The sequence below is a fragment of the Dendrobates tinctorius genome, unplaced genomic scaffold, assembly GCF_039654945.1.
Source record: "Dendrobates tinctorius isolate UK_male_01 unplaced genomic scaffold, ASM3965494v1 ptg000040l, whole genome shotgun sequence".
Lineage (NCBI taxonomy): Eukaryota > Metazoa > Chordata > Amphibia > Anura > Dendrobatidae > Dendrobates > Dendrobates tinctorius.
The window spans coordinates 18,870,420-18,897,691 of NW_027361708.1; the positions used below are offsets into that span (position 1 = coordinate 18,870,420).

At 48.3% G+C, this 27,272-nt stretch overlaps 1 long non-coding RNA gene across 1 annotated transcript; it reads right to left on the reverse strand.

The window, feature by feature from the left end:
* LOC141088744 (uncharacterized) lies at positions 1-26,886 on the reverse strand. The gene is made up of 3 exons (XR_012232040.1): positions 26,751-26,886; positions 16,898-16,972; positions 1-180 (listed from the first exon to the last, which is right to left on the reverse strand). It is a non-coding gene; the product is annotated as an uncharacterized lncRNA (long non-coding RNA).
* Positions 26,887-27,272: the final 386 nt, after the last annotated feature.

The following is a 27,272-nucleotide window of genomic DNA, read 5'->3' on the forward strand; positions in this document are numbered from 1 at the left end:
ATTTATAATTTGAGGTAAAGAGACAAACTTTAAGAATGATATATCAAGTAGGATGGTTAAAATATGTCTTTTAGGGAAGACGGAAGTAATTCCAAATTGCATTTTGACGTCTTCTTCATTTATTACAGCTGTTGCTTGCTTGGCCTTGGCAAGGATCTGGGCAGCAGGGGTTACAGGGATCTGCCAAAAAAGAGATCACAGATTAGAACATGACAAATCTAATTATTTTCATAAATCATGACTTTTAGAAGCTTGTCCTGTTTGCTTATAAAATGTATATATGTATATTCTCTTTTTAATGTTGCTACTTACAATAACATGGCCTCCCACTTTACAGAAAAAATAGATATCCGTCAGGAAATCTGCTCCCAACCACCAAGTGCTGTGACTCCCATCCCTTCCTGCATCTCCAATTGCTCACTTTCCACATTTAATCCTATCACAGAAGAAGTCTCCAGACTCCTCTCTTCTTCTCGTCCGACTACATGCACTACCGACCCCATTCCCTCACATCTCCTCCTGTCTCTCTCTCCAATCGTCACAACCCACCTAACTACAATCTTTAATCTCTTCCTCTCCTCGGGCATTTTCCCATCCTCCTTCAAATACGCCATCGTTACTCCATTACTAAAGAAACCCACTCTCGACCCATCCTGCACAAACAACTACAGACCAGTCGCCAATCTCCCCTTCATCTCTAAACTTTTGGAGCGCCTAGTTTACTGCCGCCTTACCCGTTACCTCTCCACTCACTCCCTTCTAGACCATTCACAGTCTGGCTTCTGCCCCCTACATTCGACTGAAACTGCACTCATCAAAGTGACCAATGACCTGACAGCAAAACATAACGGTGACCACTCTCTGCTCATTCTTCTTGACCTATCTGCAGCTTTCGATACTGTTGACCACCTTCTCCTACTCTCTAGGCTCCAGTCACTAGGCATTAAGGACACTGCTCTCTCCTGGTTCTCTTCCTATCTCTGACCGCTCCTTCAGTGTTTTGTTCTCTGGCTCCACTTCATCTCCTCTTCCTCTTGCTGTTGGGGTACCTCAGGGCTCAGTCCTTGGCCCCCTTATCTTCTCTCTCTATACAGCCCCAATTGGACAGACCATCAGCAGATTTGGCTTTCGGTACCATCTTTATGCTGATGACACACAACTATATACGTCTTCCCCCGACCTTACCCCCTCTGTACTACAGAACGCCAGTGACTGTCTTTCCACAGTCTCCAATATCATGTCCACTCTCTATCTGAAACTCAACCTCTCCAAAACTGAACTTCTTCGGCTCCCGTCGTCTACTAACCTCCCTAAATCTGACATTTCCCTCTCCGTGGGTGGTACCACAATAACACCCCGGCAGCAGGCGCGCTGTCTGAGTGTTATGTTTGACACCAATCTCTCCTTCACATCCCATATACAATCTCTTGCCCGCTCTTGCCGCTTTCACCTAAAGAACATCTCTAGAATCCGCCCTTTTCTCACCATGGAAACAACAAAAACCCTCACTGTAGCACTGATCCACTCCCGCCTGGATTACTGGAACACTCTATTAATTGGCCTCCCCGTCACTCGACTATCCCCTCTCCAGTCCATACTTAATGCAGCAGCCAGGGTCGTCCATCTGGCTAATCGGTACTCTGATGTGTCCGCTCTTCGTCAGTCATTACACTGGCTGCCCATTCATTATAGGATCCAATTCAAAGTACTTGTTCTCACCCACAAAGCTCTCCACGGTGCGGCACCCACCTACATCTCCTCCCTCATTTCTGTCTATCGGCCTAGCCGATCGCTGCGCTCTGCAAATGACTTTCAACTAACCTCTGCACTAATCCGTACCTTCCACTACCGACTCCAAGACTTCTTCGATGCTGCTCCTATCCTCTGGAATGCTCTACCCCAAGAAATTAGGACTAACCACAATTTGCATAGTTTTAGGCGCTCCCTCAAAACATATTTGTTCAGAGCGGCTTATCACGTTCACTAATCAAAGTCATTCTATGTATAAGTGTGCGTGTGTAGCCCATTCATTATCTCCATCCATCCTGCACTCCCTCAAGATGGCTGGACCTTCATAGTAAATACATCATTGTAAATACACACCTGTACTTTGTATCTCCCTCTCCTCATTGTAGATTGTAAGCTCTCACGAGCAGGGTCATCTTATTTCGTCTTATTTTGCTTTAATTATTGTATTGTTAACGTTGTTACTTATGACTTGTGTTTTGAAGCTGTTAAACTGTAAAGCACTGCGGAAAATGTTGGCTCTATATAAATAAAGATTATTATTATTATAACATTCAAAGCTGTGATTGCTATTCATAAGAGTTGAAAAATGCCACATGAGTACAGTATTTGGACAGTACTCACATGTATGAAGCTTTTTGAGACTTTTGAGTACAGTAGTTCAAAGAAATCAAGCACAGCCTTGAATCAGTTTTAAAGAGACCCTCTCTGTTGAAAATTATGCTTTAACTACAAGCACCATGATATAGAGCAGGGGTCCCTAACCTGTGGCTCGCAGTTCCATGAAGTGTGGCACATGACTGTCTGCAAACAACTATGAATGGAAGGTCACAATATAATGACTTTTATGAGTTGCCCTGCATAGAAGGGCAGATTAAGATTCACATACATTGGGGGGGGGGGGTGCAAATATGGTAAGTTGGAGATAGGATGATACTATTAGAGGGGTGTTGATGCTGGATGCAATATTTTGGTGGGACTGCTTTATAAGACAATTATGAATGGGGTATAGTGGAAACTCCTGAATAAAGGGTAGTACAAGCTGTTTTCTGTGGGGAAGCTTTTGGTGTCATAACACCGGTAATCGGGGCACTGACTTAAACTTCAGTGGGTGAGTATGGGCATGCTGAATGTAGCTCATGACTAGAGTTGAGCGATACCAGCCGATACTTGAAAATATCGGATCGGAATGGATCGGCCGATCTTAAAAAAAAGTATCGGTATCGCCGATTCCGATACCGGGAACCAATGCAAGTCAATGGGGCCAAAATATCGGAATTAAAAAAAACCCTTTCTTTCCTTGTAGGTTAATTCTACATGAAGAAAAACAACTAAGAATAATGTAGAATGTATTGTGGGAGGTGGAGGAGACATTAAAGCCATAGAGGTTTAGCCCAATCAAATGGAATAGCAGGAATTAAACTTTTTTTTTTAAAGATGTTAGGAGTTACAAAGATATTGACTATGTTAGCCTCATTTATATTTTGCCAGACATGTATGTCTTCTTCTTCTACTTCCTTTTTTTACATTCTTCTTCTTCTTCTTCTACTTCCTTTTTTTACATTCTTCTTCTTCTTCTTCTACTTCCTTTTTTTACATTCTTCTTCTTATTCCTTTTTTTACATTCTTCTTCTTCTTCTTCTACTTCCTTTTTTTACATTCTTCTTCTTCTTCTTCTTCTTCTTCTTCTTCTTCTTCTTCTTCTTCTTCTTCTTCTTCTTCTTCTTCTTCCTTTTCTTACATTCTTCATATTCTTCTTATTCAACAATTATTATTCTACATATTCAGCTTCTTCATCTTCTTCCTATTCTTCTTCATCATATTCTTGTTTGTGTCAGGCATTCCTGTAGTTGTTATCTAGAAAAGTTAGAAGTTTACACCTTCCGTTCTGCCTGTCACAAAAGATTTACAACAGGATTTGTCCGCGTTCAGTTTGGCCTGCAGAAGCAGGCCTTTTCCAGGGGCACCACGAGGAGGAACGGACTCACCCCCATACACTGCTTAGTCTTCTTCTGCTTATAAATAAGATAATATCATTTGCTCAGAGTATTAGTCTTATGCTTAATGTTCTTCTGCTTTGTTTTTTTTATGCTTCTTTGTCTTCTCTCTCTTGTTGTTCTGCATCTTGGTGGTTGTCTTCCTGTTCTTTGTCCTCTTGAACCAGCTGACGGTACTGGCACCCGGAGGGGCAGCAGAAGGAACAAGAGCCAATGGCACTACCGAGGACCAGCTGACGGTGCTGGAACCCGGTTACTAAGCAGGAGGTACCTGTGCTACAAAGCACTACCAAGGACCAGCAGACGTTGCCGGAACTCGGATACCGAGATGGAGGCACCTAGGCCAAACGCTCTGACGAGAACCAGCTGACGGTGCTGGAACCCGGAGGGGTAGCATAAGCTGCAAGAGCAAATGGAAATAGCGAGGACCAGCTGACAGTGCTGGCACCCGGAGGGGCAGCAGAAGGAATAAGAGCCAATGGCACAACCGAGGACCAGCTGACGGTGCTGGAACCCGGTTACTAAGCAGGAGGTACCTGTGCTACAAAGCACTACCAAGGACCAGCAGACGTTGCCGGAACTCGGATACCGAGATGGAGGCACCTAGGCCAAAGGCTCTGACGAGAACCAGCTGACGGTGCTGGAACCCGGAGGGGTAGCATAAGCTGCAAGAGCAAATGGAAATAGCGAGGACCAGCTGACAGTGCTGGCACCCGGAGGGGCAGCAGAAGGAATAAGAGCCAATGGCACAACCGAGGACCAGCTGACGGTGCTGGAACCCGGTTACTAAGCAGGAGGTACCTGTGCTACAAAGCACTACCAAGGACCAGCAGACGTTGCTGGAACTCGGATACCGAGATGGAGGCACCTAGGCCAAAGGCTCTGATGAGAACCAGCTGACGGTGCTGGAACCCGGAGGGGTATCAGAAGTTACCCCTGAAAAGCAAAGTTGGCATGCCGCAAGCTGGCCGCAGTTACCGAATCACACAGTCCTACAGGGGGTGCTTGTCCTACTGGCACTATGGAACAAACCTTTCTTACCAGAACCCGCAGTCCACATAGGAAGCACCTAAACTGCTGGCACCCTAGCCTCGGCTAACCCAACCGCAACACGACATGGCAACTTGGGGTGGCAAACTGACATTGACACTTCCCGGAAACAGCAGGCAGGGCTGGAACCAAGCTGGGCAGGAGGGAGTACCCGTGCCAAAGTCAGTTATGAGCAGCAACTGGCGATGTTGGAGCCCAGGACAAGCACTTAGCAGGCTGAGGCCTGATGTGCTGTCAATTGGGAGGCAGCAGGACAGATTGCCATCAAAACAGCAGGGGAACAGCTGACGTTACTGAACCCCACAAACACAGGAGCTAGTGTTTTACTCTGTGAAGACGGCACTTCCGAGCAACAACTGGCTGTGTTGAAGCCCAGGGACAAGCACGGAGCAGGCTTAGGCTGCATTGAAGAAATTTTAAGATCGGTTGTAGACTACTAATTTGAACCAAGCTCCACTTAGGCCTGTGGATTCACTGATTTTCGTATTTCCCCTGTCCTCCAACCCCGCCAGTTACAGCTCCGAAGTGGCGTCTGCACAATCCACACTTGTTCCTGTGTTACAGGTGTTCAGTCCGGTCAGTTAATCCCCTGATGTGTGTCCGGCAATGTCGCCTGCTCTGTCCACATTCCGATAATGGGAATGTGGACAGAGCAGGCGACATTGCCGGACACACATCAGGGGATTAACTGATCGGACTGAACACCTGTAACACAGGAACAAGTGTGGATTGTGCAGACGCCACTTCGGAGCTGTAACTGGCAGGGTTGGAGGACAGGGGAAATACGAGAGACAGTGGAGCCACAGGCCTAATTGGAGCACGGTTAAAAATCAGTAGTGGTACGACTGTGTAGGCAGCAGGAGACTTTGCCATCCACACAGCAGGGGATCAGCTGACATTACTGAACCCCACTGAGACACGGGAGCAAGTATCTCTTTCCGTGTGGACGGCACTTCCGAACTACAACTGGCTGTGTTGAAGCCCAGGAAATAGGAGGGTGTAGGCAGAGGCCTACTGAATTTTGAATGAGGTGACAGCAGGAGAGACTGCCATCCACACAGCAGGGGATCAGCTGACGTTACTGAACCCCACTGAGACACGGGAGCAAGTGTCTCTTTCCGTGTGGACGGCACTTCCGAACTACAACTGGCTGTGTTGAAGCCCAGGAAATAGGAGGGTGTAGGCAGAGGCCTACTGTATTTTGAATGAGTTTACAGCAGGAGAGACTGCCATCCACACAGCAGGGGATCAGCTGACGTTACTGAACCCCACTGAGACACGGGAGCAAGTATCTCTTTCCGTGTGGACGGCACTTCCGAACTACAACTGGCTGTGTTGAAGCCCAGGAAATAGGAGGGTGTAGGCAGAGGCCTACTGAATTTTGAATGAGGTGACAGCAGGAGAGACTGCCATCCACACAGCAGGGGATCAGCTGACGTTACTGAACCCCACTGAGACACGGGAGCAAGTGTCTCTTTCCGTGTGGACGGCACTTCCGAACTACAACTGGCTGTGTTGAAGCCCAGGAAATAGGAGGGTGTAGGCAGAGGCCTACTGTATTTTGAATGAGTTTACAGCAGGAGAGACTGCCATCCACACAGCAGGGGATCAGCTGACGTTACTGAACCCCACTGAGACACGGGAGCAAGTATCTCTTTCCGTGTGGACGGCACTTCCGAACTACAACTGGCTGTGTTGAAGCCCAGGAAATAGGAGGGTGTAGGCAGAGGCCTACTGAATTTTGAATGAGGTGACAGCAGGAGAGACTGCCATCCACACAGCAGGGGATCAGCTGACGTTACTGAACCCCACTGAGACACGGGAGCAAGTGTCTCTTTCCGTGTGGACGGCACTTCCGAACTACAACTGGCTGTGTTGAAGCCCAGGAAATAGGAGGGTGTAGGCAGAGGCCTACTGTATTTTGAATGAGTTTACAGCAGGAGAGACTGCCATCCACACAGCAGGGGATCAGCTGACGTTACTGAACCCCACTGAGACACGGGAGCAAGTATCTCTTTCCGTGTGGACGGCACTTCCGAACTACAACTGGCTGTGTTGAAGCCCAGGAAATAGGAGGGTGTAGGCAGAGGCCTACTGTATTTTGAATGAGTTTACAGCAGGAGAGACTGCCATCCACACAGCAGGGGATCAGCTGACGTTACTGAACCCCACTGAGACACGGGAGCAAGTATCTCTTTCCGTGTGGACGGCACTTCCGAACTACAACTGGCTGTGTTGAAGCCCAGGAAATAGGAGGGTGTAGGCAGAGGCCTACTGAATTTTGAATGAGGTGACAGCAGGAGAGACTGCCATCCACACAGCAGGGGATCAGCTGACGTTACTGAACCCCACTGAGACACGGGAGCAAGTGTCTCTTTCCGTGTGGACGGCACTTCCGAACTACAACTGGCTGTGTTGAAGCCCAGGAAATAGGAGGGTGTAGGCAGAGGCCTACTGTATTTTGAATGAGTTTACAGCAGGAGAGACTGCCATCCACACAGCAGGGGATCAGCTGACGTTACTGAACCCCACTGAGACACGGGAGCAAGTATCTCTTTCCGTGTGGACGGCACTTCCGAACTACAACTGGCTGTGTTGAAGCCCAGGAAATAGGAGGGTGTAGGCAGAGGCCTACTGAATTTTGAATGAGGTGACAGCAGGAGAGACTGCCATCCACACAGCAGGGGATCAGCTGACGTTACTGAACCCCACTGAGACACGGGAGCAAGTGTCTCTTTCCGTGTGGACGGCACTTCCGAACTACAACTGGCTGTGTTGAAGCCCAGGAAATAGGAGGGTGTAGGCAGAGGCCTACTGTATTTTGAATGAGTTTACAGCAGGAGAGACTGCCATCCACACAGCAGGGGATCAGCTGACGTTACTGAACCCCACTGAGACACGGGAGCAAGTATCTCTTTCCGTGTGGACGGCACTTCCGAACTACAACTGGCTGTGTTGAAGCCCAGGAAATAGGAGGGTGTAGGCAGAGGCCTACTGTATTTTGAATGAGTTTACAGCAGGAGAGACTGCCATCCACACAGCAGGGGATCAGCTGACGTTACTGAACCCCACTGAGACACGGGAGCAAGTATCTCTTTCCGTGTGGACGGCACTTCCGAACTACAACTGGCTGTGTTGAAGCCCAGGAAATAGGAGGGTGTAGGCAGAGGCCTACTGTATTTTGAATGAGTTTACAGCAGGAGAGACTGCCATCCACACAGCAGGGGATCAGCTGACGTTACTGAACCCCACTGAGACACGGGAGCAAGTGTCTCTTTCCGTGTGGACGGCACTTCCGAACTACAACTGGCTGTGTTGAAGCCCAGGAAATAGGAGGGTGTAGGCAGAGGCCTACTGTATTTTGAATGAGTTTACAGCAGGAGAGACTGCCATCCACACAGCAGGGGATCAGCTGACGTTACTGAACCCCACTGAGACACGGGAGCAAGTATCTCTTTCCGTGTGGACGGCACTTCCGAACTACAACTGGCTGTGTTGAAGCCCAGGAAATAGGAGGGTGTAGGCAGAGGCCTACTGTATTTTGAATGAGTTTACAGCAGGAGAGACTGCCATCCACACAGCAGGGGATCAGCTGACGTTACTGAACCCCACTGAGACACGGGAGCAAGTGTCTCTTTCCGTGTGGACGGCACTTCCGAACTACAACTGGCTGTGTTGAAGCCCAGGAAATAGGAGGGTGTAGGCAGAGGCCTACTGTCTTTGTAATGCGGAGACAGCAGGAGAGACTGCCATCTCCACAGCAGGGGAACAGCTGGCAGTGCTGAACCCCACTAACACTTGAACGAACGTGTTTGGTTCTGTGGAGACGACACTTCTGAACACCAACTGACGCTGTTGGAGCCCAGGATTAGGCGAGGAGCAGGCTGGGGCCTACTGGATTTTGGCAGGTGAAGGCAGCAGGAGACTTGCCATCTCCACAGCAGGGGAACAGCTGGCAGTGCTGAACCCCACTAACACTTGAACGAACGTGTTTGGTTCTGTGGAGACGACACTTCTGAACACCAACTGACGCTGTTGGAGCCCAGGATTAGGCGAGGAGCAGGCTGGGGCCTACTGGATTTTGGCAGGTGAATGCAGCAGGAGACTTGCCATCTCCACAGCAGGGGAACAGCTGGCAGTGCTGAACCCCACTAACACTTGAACGAATGTGTTTGGTTCTGTGGAGACGACACTTCTGAACACCAACTGACGCTGTTGGAGCCCAGGATTAGGCGAGGAGCAGGCTGGGGCCTACTGGATTTTGGCAGGTGAAGGCAGCAGGAGACTTGCCATCTCCACAGCAGGGGAACAGCTGGCAGTGCTGAACCCCACTAACACTTGAACGAATGTGTTTGGTTCTGTGGAGACGACACTTCTGAACACCAACTGACGCTGTTGGAGCCCAGGATTAGGCGAGGAGCAGGCTGGGGCCTACTGGATTTTGGCAGGTGAATGCAGCAGGAGACTTGCCATCTCCACAGCAGGGGAACAGCTGGCAGTGCTGAACCCCACTAACACTTGAACGAACGTGTTTGGCTCTGTGGAGACGACACTTCTGAACACCAACTGACGCTGTTGGAGCCCAGGATTAGGCGAGGAGCAGGCTGGGGCCTACTGGATTTTGGCAGGTGAAGGCAGCAGGAGACTTGCCATCTCCACAGCAGGGGAACAGCTGGCAGTGCTGAACCCCACTAACACTTGAACGAATGTGTTTGGTTCTGTGGAGACGACACTTCTGAACACCAACTGACGCTGTTGGAGCCCAGGATTAGGCGAGGAGCAGGCTGGGGCCTACTGGATTTTGGCAGGTGAAGGCAGCAGGAGACTTGCCATCTCCACAGCAGGGGAACAGCTGGCAGTGCTGAACCCCACTAACACTTGAACGAATGTGTTTGGTTCTGTGGAGACGACACTTCTGAACACCAACTGACGCTGTTGGAGCCCAGGATTAGGCGAGGAGCAGGCTGGGGCCTACTGGATTTTGGCAGGTGAATGCAGCAGGAGACTTGCCATCTCCACAGCAGGGGAACAGCTGGCAGTGCTGAACCCCACTAACACTTGAACGAACGTGTTTGGCTCTGTGGAGACGACACTTCTGAACACCAACTGACGCTGTTGGAGCCCAGGATTAGGCGAGGAGCAGGCTGGGGCCTACTGGATTTTGGCAGGTGAAGGCAGCAGGAGACTTGCCATCTCCACAGCAGGGGAACAGCTGGCAGTGCTGAACCCCACTAACACTTGAACGAACGTGTTTGGTTCTGTGGAGACGACACTTCTGAACACCAACTGACGCTGTTGGAGCCCAGGATTAGGCGAGTAGCAGGCTGGGGCCTACTGGATTTTGGCAGGTGAATGCAGCAGGAGACTTGCCATCTCCACAGCAGGGGAACAGCTGGCAGTGCTGAACCCCACTAACACTTGAACGAATGTGTTTGGCTCTGTGGAGACGACACTTCTGAACACCAACTGACGCTGTTGGTGCCCAGGATTACGCATGCCGCATGCAGAGGCCAATGGGCAGCGGTTTTTATGGAGGTTGTGGACTACTACTGATTCTAACCATGCTCCACTTAGGCCTCTGGCTCCACTGTCTCTACTATTTACCCTGGCCTCCAACCCCGCCAGCTACATCTCTGAAGTGGCGTCAGCACAATCTACACTTGTTCCTGTGTTACTGGTGCTCAGTCCCATCAGTTGATCCCCTGATGTTTGTCCGGCAAGTTCGCCAGCTCTGTCCTCATTCCCACTACTGGTTATGGGAATGTGGACAGAGCAGGAGACCTTGCCGGACACACATCAGGGGATAAACTGATGGGACTGAGCCACAGGAACACAGGAACAAGTGTAGATTGTGCTGACGCCACTTCAGAGATGTAGATGGCGGGGTTGGAGGTCAGGGGAAATAGTAGAGACAGTGGAGCCAGAGACCTAAGTTGGGCACGGTTAAAAATCAGTAGTGGTTTGAATGTTGATGGAGCTGGTGACTCTGCCGTCCACACAGCAGGGGATCAGCTGGCATTACTGAACCCCAGTAACACAGGAGCTAGTGTGTTTCTCTGTGCAGACGACACATCTGAGCGACAACTGGCTGTGTTGAAGCACAGGGATTATAGTTCAGGTGGTAGAAAAATGAACACACCAGCAGACCTGGATACAGTTGCCAACCACTAATTTAGTCTGTAAGAGGAATGGCAAAGTCTTTGGAGATCCAGGCCTTGTTCATTTTCAGAAAAGTCAGCCGGTCAACATTATCGGAAGATAGTCGCGTGCGACGGTCTGTTAGTACACCACCTGCGGCACTAAAGACACGTTCCGATAATACACTGGCAGCAGGGCAAGCCAGCACCTCCAATGCATACTGGCTAAGCTCTGGCCATGTATCCAGCTTAGAGACCCAAAACTTGAAGGGGGAAGAGCCATCTGGGAGTACAGCGACAGGGCAAGACATGTAGTCTGACACCATCTGACGGAAGCGTTGCCTCCTGCTGACTCGAGGCGTCGCTGATGGTGTAGACAATTGTGGTGGACACACAAAACTTTGCCACATTTGGGCCATAGTGGTCTTGCCTTGTGCTGCGGCACTGCCTCTGCTCCCTCTTTGTGCAGAGTTTCCTCCACTGCCTCGACGCACAGAGCTGCTTTGTAAAGCACTTGCAACAATGCTGTCGGGTGGAATGGAAAACATTATGGACTGCACCAGTGACTCTTCGTACTCCCGCATTTTACGCTCCCGGTTCAACGTTGGTATGAGCCTTTGTACGCTGTCCCGGTAGCGAGGATCTAGGAGGGTGTACACCCAATAATCAGCCGAGACGAGAATGTGGGCGATGCGGCGGTCGTTTCTCAGGCACTGCAGCATGAAATCAACCATGTGCTGCAGACTCCCAACTGCCAAAGAACCGCTGTCCCCTGTTTGAGGCGTGACCTCGACCTGCTCTGCATCACCCCACCCTCGCTGTACATACTGAGTAGAGGTTTGTGTACCTCCCTCCTCTGGAGAGATGTCTTCCTCCTCCATCGACTCCTCCTCATCCTCCTCACAAAGTGTCCCCTGCCTAGGCCTTTGTGAGGAAACACGTAGCGCAGACTGTCCAGAAGCAGATGGCATTTGGGACTCCTCATCCTCCACCTCTTCTGAAACCTCATCCCTTAGTGCTTGCAGTGTTTGTTGAAGCAGGCAGATAAGGGGGACAGTCATGCTGACTAGTGCATCATCTGCACTCGCCATCCGCGTGGATTCATCGAAGGCACGCAAAACGAGGCAGATGTCCTTCATAGAGGCCCACTCAATGGTGCTGAAGTGTGAACGGCGCACAGTGCGACTTGTTTGCGCCTGATGCAGCTGGTACTCCATGACTGCTGCCTGCTGCTCACACAACCGCTCCAACATATGTAACGTTGAATTCCACCGGGTGGGTAGGTCACATATGATGCGATGTTCTGGAAGGCCAAATCGTCGCTGCAGAGCAGCGAGGCGCGATCTTGCCGTGCTGGAACGTCGCAAGTGAGCGCACTCTATGCGGACCTTGTGCAACAGTGCATCAAGATCCGGATAGTCCCTCAGAAAGCTCTGCACGACCAAGTTAAGAACATGTGCCAGACATGGGATGTGTGTGAGGTTGCCTAGGCCAAGAGCTGCCACCAGATTTCGGCCATTGTCACACACTACCAAGCCCGGCTGGAGATTCGCTGGCCCAAACCACACATCGCTCTCCAGCTTGATAGCATTCCAGAGCTCCTGCGCTGTGTGGCTTCGATTCCCCAAAGAAATTAATTTGAGTACAGCCTGTTGACGTTTGGCCACGGCTGTGCTCATATCGGTCGTAACAGGCTCCTGCTCTGCTGTTTCTGAGGAACTTGAGTAGGAGGAGGAGTCTATGTGTACAGACTGGAGTCCGGCAATCCGTGGCGTTGGAAGAACACGTACAGCGCCACTCTCCAGATCCGTACCCGGCTCCACAACATTGACCCAGTGGGCAGTGAGGGAAAGGTATCGTCCCTGTCCATGGTTACTGGTCCACGCATCGGTGGTCAGGTGGACCTTGCTACTAACGGCGTTTAGTAGCGCATGTTTTATTTTGCCCTCAACATGTTTCTGCAGGGCAGGGACGGCTCGCCTGCTGAAATAAAAGCGGCTGGGCACGTTGTATTGGGGGACTGCCAATGCCATTAAGTCCCGGAAGGTGTCAGTGTCCACCAGCCTGAATGACAGCATTTCAACTGCCAGAAGTTTGGCAATGCCAGCATTCAGAGACTGTGCTCTGGGATGGTTTGCCGAGTAAGGGCGCCTTTTATCCCATGCCTGTGCTACCGATGGCTGTGATGGATGGGAACGTGCTGTTATGGGTGGAATCTGACAGGGTCTCCGGACAACAGTGGCAGAGGTTCTTCCTTGGCGATCCTGTGAGGAAGCCGAACCAGCAGTGTGTGAGCTGGAGGAAGAGGGCCCAACACGAACTGAAGAGGTGGTAGGTGGTGCTGTACGTTGGCCTACGTCTTGAGGGTGTCTCTGCAACTCCAACTCGTGCTTGGTGCGCACATGTTTCCACATATTTGTGGTATTGAGGTTGCTGACATTTCTCCCTCTTTTGACTCTCTGATGACACAGCTTGCATTTGACAAAGCAAATGTCATCTGCAACTGTGTCAAAAAAGGACCACGCACTGCAACTCTTGTGAGCGCCCGGTTTGCCTTTGGAAGGAGGAATGCTCCTAACGGGTGCCGAAGTGGAGGGTACAGGCAACCAAGTCTTCCCCCTCCCTCTGCCTCCTGTTTTGGCCGGTAGGGGAATCTCTTCCTCCGAGCTGCTCCCACCACCTTCCTGTTGCTCACGCCATGATGGGTCAAGGACCTCATCATCTTCCCTCCCCTCTTCAAACAGCTGCTTCTCCGGGGTTGTCTCGCCAGCACCGTACGCACCAGAAAGTGGCAACTGAGTCTCGTCATCATCTGATGCGTACTGAGGTGTGCTGACCATAGGCACTGGCCCACTCGCCTCTTCAGATTCAGAGGGACAAAGAAGTTGCGCATCACTGCATACTCCCTCTTCTTCACATTCAGGAATGCTGCTTGGCTGGCCCCCTCTTTCCAAGCCAACAGATTCCGAGAACAGAAGTAGAGATTGTGATGGCTCCTGTCCATGTCTCTCTGACTGCCTGGGCACTTTGGCAGGTGGTGAAGAGACAGATGGTTGCTCTTCGGTGCTCTGACCCTGAGAGGATGCGGAAGTAATTGAAGTCGATGCGTTAGCTGCCATCCATCCGACAACGGCTTCAATTTGTTCCTCCCGCAGCAGTGGGGTACGTTGAGGTCCTACAAAGCTGCGCATAAAGGACTGTTGCCTGCTAAAACTGGGGGATGCTGATCCACTGGTGCCCGCAGCAGGCCCAGAATCCCCACGTCCTCTACCTGTAGAATCCCCACGTCCTCTCCCTGCAGAATCCCCACGTCCTCTCCCTGCTGAAACTCCACGCCCACGCCCACGCCCCCGCGCCTTACTCCCTGCCTTCTTCATCTTGCAAGACTGCTTAAGATAGGCAAAAAAGGACAAAGGGGGGCCTTAGTGTGCTTATTCCTGAACAGCTGGTTACAGGTACAAGAAACACTAATTTTATGAAGTGTGTGTGTGTGGACTAGACTTTAATAGGAGCTGATGTGGCCTACACAAGTTCAAAATGTAGTGTTTGGTGAACTTTTTATGTGGTTTCTTTGTTTGAAACAAACTCAAAGTATGAGAACAAAGAATTGAAACTGATAGTATCACCAACTTTTTGGAGCTATTACAATGCAGGCAGGTAACCTACAATGCAAAAGATGAGGCTCCAAAAAAATTGGGTAATACTAATCTGGCTGCGCCGGCAGGGCACAAGCCAGAAAAAAAGGCTCCTCTATCTACTCCTATATAGTGTTTGCAACCAACCAATGTTGATGGATACGGATGGATGCACACTAATAGGAGAAGAAAAAATGAGCTGCACTCAGAGACAAATATGTGTGAGGCAGTGACGCACGTTGAGCGTCCTACAACCAGACGTAGCTGCAGGACACTCTACTCAGCGTGAGCTGCACTCACACACAGTCAGAGACCTCTCAGACAGCCGTCAACAGTGCAGCTAAGTGGGCACTGGCACTGACAGGCTGCAGAAAGGCTCCGCTGTGTACTCCTATATAGTGTTTGCAACCACCGTAGATGGAGACGGATGGATGCACACTAATAGAAGAAAAAATGAGCTGCACTCAAATAAAAATATGTGTGAGGCAGTGACGCACGCTGAGCGTCCTACAGCCAGACGTAGCTGCAGGACACACTACTCAGCGTGAGCTGCACTCACACACAGTCAGAGACCTCTCAGACAGCCGTGAACAGTGCAGCAAAGTGGACACTAGCACTGAAAGGCTGCAGAAAGGCTCCGCTGTCTACTACTAGTGTTTGCAACCAACGTATATGGATACGGATGGAAGCACACTAGATTGAAATTATTTAAAAAATGCAGCTCAAAAAATAAAAGATGTATGAGGCAGCAGTGATCACACTGGGTGGCCTACAGCCTGACGTGGCTGCAGGACCCACTCCACAGCGTGAGCTGCACTCACACAGCCCTTGCAGACAGCTGTGAAAACAGCGCTGCTAGGGAAAAGCAAGCTACAGTGGTGGTTTATGTAGCCTGGATAAAGCACAATATTGTTTTTAGAATCGCTATTTCTAACTGTCCCTCACAGTCTTCTACAGCAGCCTGTCCCTAACTGAATTCACAGCAGAGTGACCAGAAATGGCGGCTGCGGTGGCTTTTATAGTGCATCATGACATCATTTCGGCAGCCAATCACAGCCATGCCAATAGTTAACATGCCTACATGCCTAACAGGATGTGCCCACACTTCGGAGGATTCCCATTGGCTTAATCAAAGCAAGCAGGCTCATAGCATGATGGGAACTTCCTATTCCGATTCCGATCCCGGAATCCGATATGAAAAAAGTATCGGAATTAAGTATCGGAATTCCGATACCGCTGATATCGGCCGATACCCGATACTTGCGGTATCGGAATGCTCAACACTACTCATGACAGTTTCTCAGAACTGAATGAAATGATTTTTAATTTTCAGCCATATGCCAACTATGTTTGTAGAACAGTAAAATTTGTATCTGTTTAAAGTACAAGAAAGAATGATTTTGCTCTACCTTAGCATTATTATTATAAGCATGCAAAGTCTAATTTACTTTGACTATAAGATTAATCCTCCTGCTGGCCAATTTCCATTTTTTAGTTTTTGTTTTTTCTTCTTTTTCTGCCATAGCTTTTTTTAATTTTCAATTCACATAGCTGTATGAAGGAATGTTTTTGAGGGACAAATTGTCCTTTTGAATGACACCATTCATTCTAACATATGATTCATTGGAAAGATTAAAAAAAAATTTAAAATGTGTCAAAATAACATAAAACATCTAATTACAGAAATGTTTATCTGTTTTTTTACCATGTTCACTATACGGTAAAACTGACCTCACAGTATGATTCTCTTGATAAGTACGATTACGCAGATACTAAATATGTATAGTTTTTTTATTTAAATGCTGAAATTTTTAAAAATTTTTTATAAAAAATGTTACTTATTTTTGGGTAGATGCGATGTTTTGATCGCCTCTTATTGTATTTTACTGCAGTGATTTCCATTTTGATACCTTAGTCATTATTTCAAACATAGCAATAACAAATATGTATGTTTTTAATTTTCTTAATTGCTTTATTTTTAATAGGTAAAATGGGGGGTGATTTGAAGTTTTATTTTTTTAAATTTTTTTAATATCTTTAAAAACATAGTTTTTTACCTGTTTTTGTCCTCTTAAGGAACTTAAACATGCTATTGTCTGATCTCTTGTGCTTCAGCACTGCAATGCTGCTATGTATAGTGAAAATCATGGTTTCCTATAAAGCTACATATTGGCTTTTACAGGAATACCGTAATGTCAGACTGCACGCAGAGCCTGCATCAAAGCCAGTGACCCGACATATGTTGAAACCATACATGATATATTGGGAAGAGGTTAACGATAATATTTTTCTATGTACATATTTTAGTTTTGTTGCTTTAATGCATGATTACCTTGTTTGTGAGGACGGTAGTTGTGACCATGATGATGATGGTGAGAGCCTTGATTCTGTTGTGCAGGTTTACATGCTGAAAACAAATAGATTGAGTTTAGATTCATATTTTCTGGTGAATGATGTGTACAATTTTGGTATTAAATGTTTATGCTGTTTATTACCTGTGATGATTTAATACACAAAATGTAATATACCAATTTTTACCAAAACTTGGATTTCCTACTAGAGGGAAGGCAAAATGAAAAAATTCCAGGATAACTATGTGTACTCAGTGATTTACATTGAGGCTTGTATTTTTAAGGGAGCCTATCAACTTGGAAACACAATGCAATCTACCAGCAGCATGTTATAAAACAGGAGGCATTCAAAAAAATGATATAGAGTTTGAGGGAAAACATGCAGTATAAATTGTCTTCGCAAAGGTCCAGTGGACATTCCTAATCAGTGATTGATAGCTCTCCCTGTATCAATGTGCATGCAGAGGTAACTGTCAATCATTGATTAAAGCCACCTACAACATCCGAGTGCGCAGAAAGAGAAGGGATTTCATTGCATAGAATGCAACTTTTTTCCTACAAATACATATACCAATCTGTTCAACTGCTCCTGTTCTAATTCATGATGCTAGAAAATTGCACTGATTTTTAAAACTAAATTATTCTCTTTAAATTGACTCTGTCAGAATGACTGTTCAGTCTAAGTCCCTCTACTCGGTGCTTCATGGTGGTCAATCATTTAAATATACCTTCTCACCTGCTTGTCTTCCCTCAATCTCCACCCCACTCTAGAAACTAAGCAGATGGGAAGGGGTATACAAAGAATTGACCCAGTCATGGAGCATCAAGTTCCTGTACATAGCTTCAAAAGTTATTCCATGCTGACAGGGTCCCTTTATGGAATTTATAGGAAGATTGGATCAACCATTGCTATTCACACCAATTTGGGTTTTTGCATTATTCCTTCATTCATATGGATTAGGTGAATTTTCTGAAGTCATTGTCAAGGCATAAAAAGTGTTGTAATGCTCCAAATGTAGACTAGGTCAGAAAGAGACCTGCTGCTGAGAAGTCTGAACCTGCAGACACTTGAAAATGTGACATCCTGGAATGTAATGTAGAGGTGAAAAACCTGCTAATTAGAGTTGAGCGAAACGGGTCGAAAAAATTCAAAAGTCACCGACTTTTGGCAAAGTCGGGTTTCATGAAACGAAACCCGACCCTAGGATGAGGTCGGCCACGAGGTCGGCGACTTACGCGCCAAAGTCGCGTTTCAAAAGTTTGTTTTGCGCTCTTTTTCAGCCAATCAGGATCCACGGACACTGTGGGCAACGTGATGACATAGGCACGGGTCACCACCATCTTTCAGAAGGGCATGCAAGTGATTGGCTTGCTATGGTGGGCGTCACAGGGGGTATAAAAGGGCGTGCACGCCGACCGCCATCTTACTTCTGCCGATCTTAGCATAGGGAGAGGTTGCTTCTGATTCTGTAGGGAGAGCGTTAGGCAGGGAAGAAGACAGAAAAACTGCTTCTGCTGCTAGCGATTTGGCCTGCACAACACACCAGTCACTGTGTGTGCAGTGCAAGGGGAGGCTATATAGTGGTGTATCAGTGGTGTTGGTTGTTGGGCTGCCTTCTAAGGCTTCCTGACAGGCTGGCATTGCTGTTTACCCACTGCTCCGAAAAAACTGCTTTTTTAAAAGCAATCCAATCTCCCTTATCCTCTAGTCACTTTGGTCACAGCTGCGCCATCGAGCCTGTCACATAGCGCTCAGATATTCATTGGGCCTCAAACTGCTTTTTTAAAAGCAAGCCCAATTTTTTTTTTTGTCCTGCTGAGAAGAAAAAAAAACTGCTTCTGCTGCTGATAGCAATTTGGCCTGCACAACACACCAGTCACTGTGTGTGCAGTGCAAAGGGAGGCTATATTGTGGTGTATCAGTAGTGTTGGTTGTTGGGCTGCCTTCTAAGGCTTCCTGACAGGCTGGCATTGCTGTTTACCCACTGCTCCGCAAACTGCTTTTTTAAAAGCAATCCAATCTCCCTTATCCTCTAGTCACTTTGTTCACAGCTGTGCCATCGAGCCTGTCACATAGCGCTCAGATATCAGTGGGCCTCACACAATCCAAAAGTGTCCAGTGTCCAAAAGTGTGTGCAGAGATTCAAAATCTCACTTATCCTCTAGTCACTTAGGTCACAGCTGTGCCATCGAGCCTGTCACATAGCGCTCAGATATCAGTGGGCCTCACACAATCCAAAAGTGTCCAGTGTCCAAAAGTGTGTGCAGAGATTCAAAATCTCACTTATCCTCTAGTCACTTAGGTCACAGCTGTGCCATCGAGCCTGTCACATAGCGCTCAGATATTCATTGGGCCTCACACAATCCAAAAGTGTCCAGTGTCCAAAAGTGTGTGCAGAGATTCAAAATCTCACTTATCCTCTAGTCACTTAGGTCACAGCTGTGCCATCGAGTCTGTCTCATAGTGCTCAGATATTCATTGGGCCTCACACAATCCAAAAGTGTCCAGTGTCCAAAAGTGTGTGCAGAGATTCAAAATCTCCCTTATCCTCTAGTCACTTAGGTCACAGCTGTGCCATCGAGCCTGTCACATAGCGCTCAGATATCAGTGGGCCTCACACAATCCAAAAGTGTCCAGTGTCCAAAAGTGTGTGCAGAGATTCAAAATCTCACTTATCCTCTAGTCACTTAGGTCACAGCTGTGCCATCGAGCCGGTCACATAGCGCTCAGATATCAGTGGGCCTCACACAATCCAAAAGTGTCCAGTGTCCAAAAGTGTGTGCAGAGATTCAAAATCTCACTTATCCTCTAGTCACTTAGGTCACAGCTGTGCCATCGAGCCTGTCACATAGCGCTCAGATATTCATTGGGCCTCACACAATCCAAAAGTGTCCAGTGTCCAAAAGTGTGTGCAGAGATTCAAAATCTCACTTATCCTCTAGTCACTTAGGTCACAGCTGTGCCATCGAGCCTGTCACATAGCGCTCAGATATTCATTGGGCCTCACACAATCCAAAAGTGTCCAGTGTCCAAAAGTGTGTGCAGAAATTCAAAATCTCCCCTGTCCTATAGACACCTTGTACCTTGTTTTACATACTATATAGTTTGTTGGATTTTGTCTACATTTCTACCAAAAATGAGGAAGGCTGGTGGAAGAGGCCGTGAAATTGGGCGGGGGTTGGCAGCTGGTAATGATGGTGTTGGTGGTGGATCTCATGGTAGTGGCAAGAGCAAAATAGGACCGAATGCAGGAGGTGTTGAGCCTGCGTCATCGTCTGGCTACATAAGGCCTCGAACGCTTAGTTTTCTAGGAGTTGGCAAACCGCTTTTAAAGCCAGAGCATCAGGAAAAAGTTTTGTCTTACATTGCTGACTCAGCCTCCAGCTCTATCGCCTCCTCTTCTTCAGTTGTAAAAAGTAAAAGCACTGAGTCGTCATTGGAGGCTCATGTTCATGAACCACACCTTTCCTTGTGTCCTTCACTCCAACCAAGATTGAAGGATGACGCAGGCCATACTACTGATTACTCCATGGAGCTGTTTTCACATACCATGCCTGGATTATCAAGTCAAATGGTGAATTACCCAGGCCAAGATGAATCTGACATGGAGTGCACTGATGCACAGCCGCTGATGGATGATTCTGCTGGTACATTCACTCAGAGCTCTACATTGTCCTCGCAGTGTACAGATTCTGACCCTGATGAGACTCAGGTGCCCCTTCCCGCACACTATACCACCATACACGGTGACACAGAGGAAGGTGCACATGACATAGAAGAGGAGGTGATGGATGACCCAGTTGTTGACCCAGATTGGCATCCATTGGGGGAAGAGGGTGCTGCTTCCAATAGCTCAGATGAGGAGCATCCACAGCAGACATCGACATCGCAACAGCTGTTATCTGGCAGGCCCGGAGCACTCCAAAGACAGGTTCCAAACATCAAAAGAGTTGCTGGACAGCTTGTCCAGAGGGTCAAAAGATCACAGCGTGCTAGGCCGCAAAATGTCTGCCAAAGTAGGAAGAGTGCAGTGTGGCACTTTTTTGAACAAAATCCTCATGATCAGGCCAAGGTTATCTGTAAGAAGTGCGCAAAGACCTTTAGCCGAGGGAAAAATCTGAAAAATTTGAATACCAGTTGCATGCTTAGACATTTAACCAGCATGCACTTGCAAGCGTGGACACAACACCAAACCTCAAGTGCCACATGTGCAACTGATCACAACGAAGGTAGTCAGCAACGCTACATTGTTTCCCCCACTGTAAGCCCACCGGTTAGCACAGCAGCAAATGTTGAGGTGTCGTTGCAAGGCCACAGCAGTCAGGGAATCCCACTGTTATATCAACGAAAGACTGATTCTAGGCCATCAGAAAGAACACCAACTCCATCACCATCATCAACCCTCTCTCAGTCCACCCTGTCCACCGCTACTTCCACCATATGCAGCTCTCAAGTCCAGCTCACCCTCCCAGACACTATGAGTAGGTCAAGAAAGTACTCAGTCTCTCATCCGCGTACACTGGGTTTGAACGCCCACATTGCCAAACTAATCTCGTTTGAGATGATGCACTTTCGGTTGGTGGAAAGCACAGCTTTCCGCGAACTCATGGCCTATGCAGTACCACGCTATGACCTACCCAGTCGCCACTTCTTCTCTCGCAAAGCCATCCCAGCCCTCCACCATCATGTGAAAGACCGCAATGTCAATGCACTCAAGCAGTCAGTGAGCGGAAAGGTGCACCTCACTACTGATGCATGGTCCAGTCGGCATGGCCAGGGCCGTTACGTGTCCATCACTGCGCACTGGGTTAATGTGGTGGATGCAGGGTCCACAGGGGACAGCGGTGGTGGGACAGTGCTGCCTAGCCCACGGTATAGGAAACAGTTGGCTGTAGGCGTTCCACCCTCCTCCTCCTCCAGAAGCGAAAGCTCGTCCACAGAGCTCAGTCGTATGAGCACTCCATCTGCAGCTGCCACTGTTGCACACGATGTGTCCCCCTATCGAGCAGCTAGTGGAAAGCGTCAGCAGGCTGTGTTGCAGATGATGTGTTTGGGCGACAGACATACCGCCGAGGTGCTGGCCGAGTACTTGAAGCGACAAACTGAGTCATGGCTGGGCAGTGTACATCTTGAGGCAGGCAAGGTAGTTAGTGATAACGGCCGTAATTTTGTGGCAGCCATAGCCCTTTCAAAACTCAGCCACATACCTTGCTTGGCTCACACCTTGAACCTGGTGGTGCAGTGCTTCCTCAAAAATTATCCGGAGTTAACAGCCCTGCTCCAGAAGGTGCGAAGACTGTGCGCGCACATCCGCCGGTCGCCTGTACACTCCGTTCGTATGCAGAAGCTGCAGCGATTGCTCCACCTTCCCAACCACGGCCTCATTATCGACATTGCAACAAGGTGGAACTCCACCCTGCACATGGTGGAGCGGCTGTGCGAGCAGAGGCAGGCCATAATGCATTTGTGGGAGGATACACGGCCAGGCACTTTGAGAGCAGACATGGAGTTGACAGGTGTGCAGTGGTCGAAGCTGAAAGACCTCTGTAAAGTCCTTCAGTGTTTTGAGGAATGCACACGGCTGGTAAGCGCAGACGACGCCATCCTAAGCATGAGCATCCCACTTATGCGTCTGCTCATGCAAACTTTGACGCACCTTAAGGAGCAGGCGTCTGCAGCCAATGTTGATGAGGAGGAAGAGGAGGAGGGAATCCTTGATGACATTCAGCCATTGTCTGCTCAGGGACCTCTCCTGGACGAGGTGGAGGAAGAAGAGGAGGAGGAGGATGATGATGGGGATGATTACTTAGGGGAGGAGGATGCATCTCGTGGGGCAAGTGAAAATGTTGGCGTGGCAAGGTCTGGTACAGGGTTTGTGCGTGACTGGAGGGATGTGGATTTGCCAGAAAGTGCTCCTCCAACCAGCACTCGCAGTGCATCATTGACACCGGGAACATTGGCCCACATGTCAGATTATGCCTTGCGGATCCTAAAAAGGGACCCCCGCATTGCCAAAATGATGAACGATGACGACTACTGGTTGGCCAGCATCCTGGATCCACGCTATAAAGGCAAATTACAAAACATCATGCCACAGGAGAACCTTGACCTAATATTGGCTAATAAACAAACAACTCTGGTAAATCGGTTGCTTGAGGCATTCCCCGCACACAGCAGCGGTGATGGTTCTCACACGAGCCGTACGGGCCGGGGGCAGCTTGGCAGAGGTGTTCGTGGTGCACACAGCAGAAGTGGCGTTGGAGACAGGGGTTTCATGACAATGTTGTGGACTGATTTTTCAAATACCGCTCACACAACTGGTAATACTGCATCGATGGAAAGTGACAGGAGACAGCAGTTGTCAACCATGGTTACAAACTACTTTTCCTCCCATATCGATGTTCTCCCACACAGGTCATTCCCATTTGACTATTGGGCCGCTAAACTGGACACCTGGCCTGAATTGGCCCAATATGCCTTACAGGAGCTCGCTTGCCCAGCTGCAAGTGTGCTATCGGAAAGAGTCTTCAGTGCAGCTGGATCAATCCTGACAGAAAAAAGGACCCATCTGTCAACCCAAAATGTGGATGATCTAACCTTCATTAAAATGAACCATGCATGGGTTTCCAAGGATTTTGTCCCACCTTCCCCTGATGACACATAGGGTGACAGAAACATGGCTTGCTTTGGTCCACCTTTTCCTGGGACTTGACCTATTTCGCCTTTTGCATCAGCTGAATGTCCAACATCAACATATGCCACTTTCTAAAAGTCCCTAACTGTGCTGCCTCCCCCCCTATGGCCGGGGTCACCACCTAGCGCACGACACCGTGCAAGTGCCGTTGCCCTGGACAGGTGGGTAGGCCGACTCTTGGGCGCGGGCACTGGCACAGGGTCCCTCATAGTGCAATCAAGTGTCTCTGACGGTGGTGGTGCACACCCGCCGTCAGACACACCGCTGTACTATGAGGGGCCCAGTGCCAGTACCGACGCCCACGAGTGGGCCCCCCTTGCTTGGGCAGGGCCCCAGCATTTGCAATCTTTACCTCTCCCTGCTCCTCCGCTGTGTAATCTGGGCCGTCAAATCCATACTGTGCCCGACACCGTCTGAGCCTGCCTCCTGAGACATATATTTTGAATGTGTACGCTATCCATACATGTTATCCGGGGATACGGTACCCTTTCTAACCTTTCTGCAATCACGTGCAATCCATACTGGGCCTAACACCGTCTGAGCCTGCCTCCTGAGACATATATTTTGAATGTGTATGCTATCCATACATGTTATCCGGGGATACGGTACCCTTTCTAACCTTTGTGCAATCACGTGCAATCCATACTGGGCCAAACACCGTCTGAGCCTGCCTCCTGAGACATATATTTTGAATGTGTACGCTATCCATACATGTTATCTGGGGATACGGTACCCTTTCTAACCTTTGTGCAATCACGTGTAATCCATACTGGGCGTGAGAACGGCTGGCGAGCTGTTAAGCAAGCTACAGCACCTGTGGTTTGCACACGTAAGTTTTTCATTTTTTCAGGAATGACAGTTAGGCCTAATTCCGGAACTGCAGTTGACCTGCACTTACTGGGAAATCATTGTTCGCGGGTAATAATTGTAATCAGTGATCCCCATCACTAACGTTGTTCAGCGGGTTATCTGCACCTGTAAGCGACAAACGCTGGCCTTTTCCGTGTAGCGCACATGCAGCCACGGACATGTAAGGGCATGACACACCAGTTATTGGCCAATCTCATGTTCCAGAGCCTCACGTGTCCCTCTAGTAAGCCGGACTCGGACCGCGGGGCATGACGGAGTCTCGTTCGTTAACGGAATTAAGCTTGCAATGTGTGCATCTGTTCTGTAGCTGGCATGGTTGAGGTTTCCCAGGTGGAGTCGAATTTAACCGTAGGCTCCACTCCTGGTGGTGCCCTTCTGGACATTCCTTTAAGGTTCAGCTTTGCAACCATACTGCCCACGTAAAACAAACAATTTGCCTTCATGAACGCTGTTTGGAGGGTCATGACTCGTGGGAATAACGCCGCCCAATCAGTTAACCTGCTAGAGAGATCCTTCGTTGCTCCCAAGCATGACATCACACTCCCTAGGAGGAAGGTAATGCCACTGTGGCGACCGTACTCCTGGGGGCGACACAAGTGCACTGATGCCCAGCCACTGCTCTATGAATCTGCTGGTACATTGACCCAGACCACTACATTCCCCTCGCACGCTACACGACCTGAATCTGACCCTGATGAAACTCAGGTTACCCTTCCCATATACAGTTCCATCTTACACGGTGACAAAGAGGAAGCTGCAGATGAAAGTGCAGGTTCGGCCCACCCGCCATCAGACACACCACCGTACTATCAGGGGCCCTGTGCCATACCGTCGCCAACGAGTGGGCCCCCCCTGCTTGCTCAGGATCACAGCACTTGCAAGGTTGAAATACTGTGCAGTGAGATGGAAGATGGGGACGACGAGGAGTCCAGACTAGTACAGGGATTCCCTAGCGAGGAGACTTATTTGATTGTTTTCAATGATGGGACAGCAATTTTTGGGGAGCACGTTACTCTGGAGAATGATAGATGGGGCCCACCATACACTGGAACATTCCAAAGGTGGACATCAGACACTGGAGCAGCATTTACAGGGCCCATTATACACTAGAGCATTAGAAATGGGGCCCATTATGTTTGGAGCATTATTTGGGCCCATAAGACAGTGGAGCTTCATCCATGGGGACCAACATATACTGTAGCATTATGTGGAGCTCATCATATACTGTTTCAAACATTATATGGGACCAATGATTCTGTATGGAGAAATAGATGGGCCTCGTCATGAGATGTAAAAAGTGAGGTATTTTTCATTGTACTATACCGCTATTTCTCTGCTGTATCGGAGCATGATGAGTTTTGGTTTGTGTTAAAGGGGCGCTCTTTAGCCCAGGGCACATGAAAACCTGGAGCCAGCCCCCCCCCCACAACTTTAGCCAAATAACCCCCATTTTTCAGTGCGTAACTTGTATTATGAAGTTAATTAAGGTTGACAAGCTTAAGTAAGAAGAATTGATGCTTTTGGCATTCAAATGGGCACTGTAGGTGTTTCCTGTCCTCCTCTCACTGCCGACTTTTATTCCCCATTGACTTACATTGGGTTTCGTGTTTCGGGACGACCCCGACTTTTCCCTATAATCGGACGATCTTGCTCGACCTGACTTTTGGAAAAGTCGGGTTTCACGAAACGAAACGCGACCCTAAAAAAACAAAAGTCGCTCAACTCTACTGCTAATGTTCATACTGCAGCTCGATGATGGAGGAGGCATTTCTTTTGTTTTATAATGTGATTGAGAAAATGCTGGTTATGGCAGTCTTGAACTTAATTCCATGTTTTGGAGTAAAAGTTCTTGTGTTGCAAATGCAATGTACTTGAAAGATATATTAGAAATATCAAAATGAAGAATAGTCAGGGACGGTCAACAAGCAAGTCATTAGGCATAGCTCTAAAATTTAAGCTATATTTTGTTAGTTTATTTGGTCATTTCAACATCAAAATGCTATATCATTTTTTTGTTGTTTGAAATAAAGCATATAACGAGTGCAAGTACTCAACAGTCATGAATGGAGCTTGAAATTCTTTAAGATTTAGAATCTGTGATTGCAGCTCTGGACTATCATGCAGGTACGAGAAGCATACAGAATATACGTAAAAACAGTAAGATCAGTAATTCAATGGATTTACTCAATATTTTATGTAGATTGCATTCAATAAAAAACTATAAAATAGATTTTTGACATTTTTTAAAGCTTTTATAGTAACAACTTACGGTCTTGGCATGGATTAACACAGATTGGCTTTTTTTGGCAAGGGTCTATGCATGGATTCTTGCAAGGATCCTGGCACTGGACCTTCTGACCGCATGGTCCTCCTTTGATTCCAGACATGATTGGTGAATGGTACGATTGTTTATTCTTGGCTTGCAGAGGATAAACAGTATAAGTTTTTTACCCAGTGATGTGGGATTTAAGACTTGTCTGCTTATATAGTATAGCTGGAATCAGGATGCATTCCTCATATGGATGGTCACAGTAACATTTAGGCTGTGTGCCCACGATGCGATTTTTAAGCGTTTTTGCTGCGATTTTCGGCGCGAAAACGCGTGAAAACATTTAAAAATCGTGTACAGAACTCACCCCATGCATTCCCATGGCATTCCGCACATTCTATGCTAATGCTGCACTTTCTTCCGCGGTGGAATCGAATCGCGGAAAAAATCGCAGCATGCTCATTCTTTTGTGCGGAATCGCAAAGAATTGTCGTGATTCCGCACCCATAGGAATGCATGAGA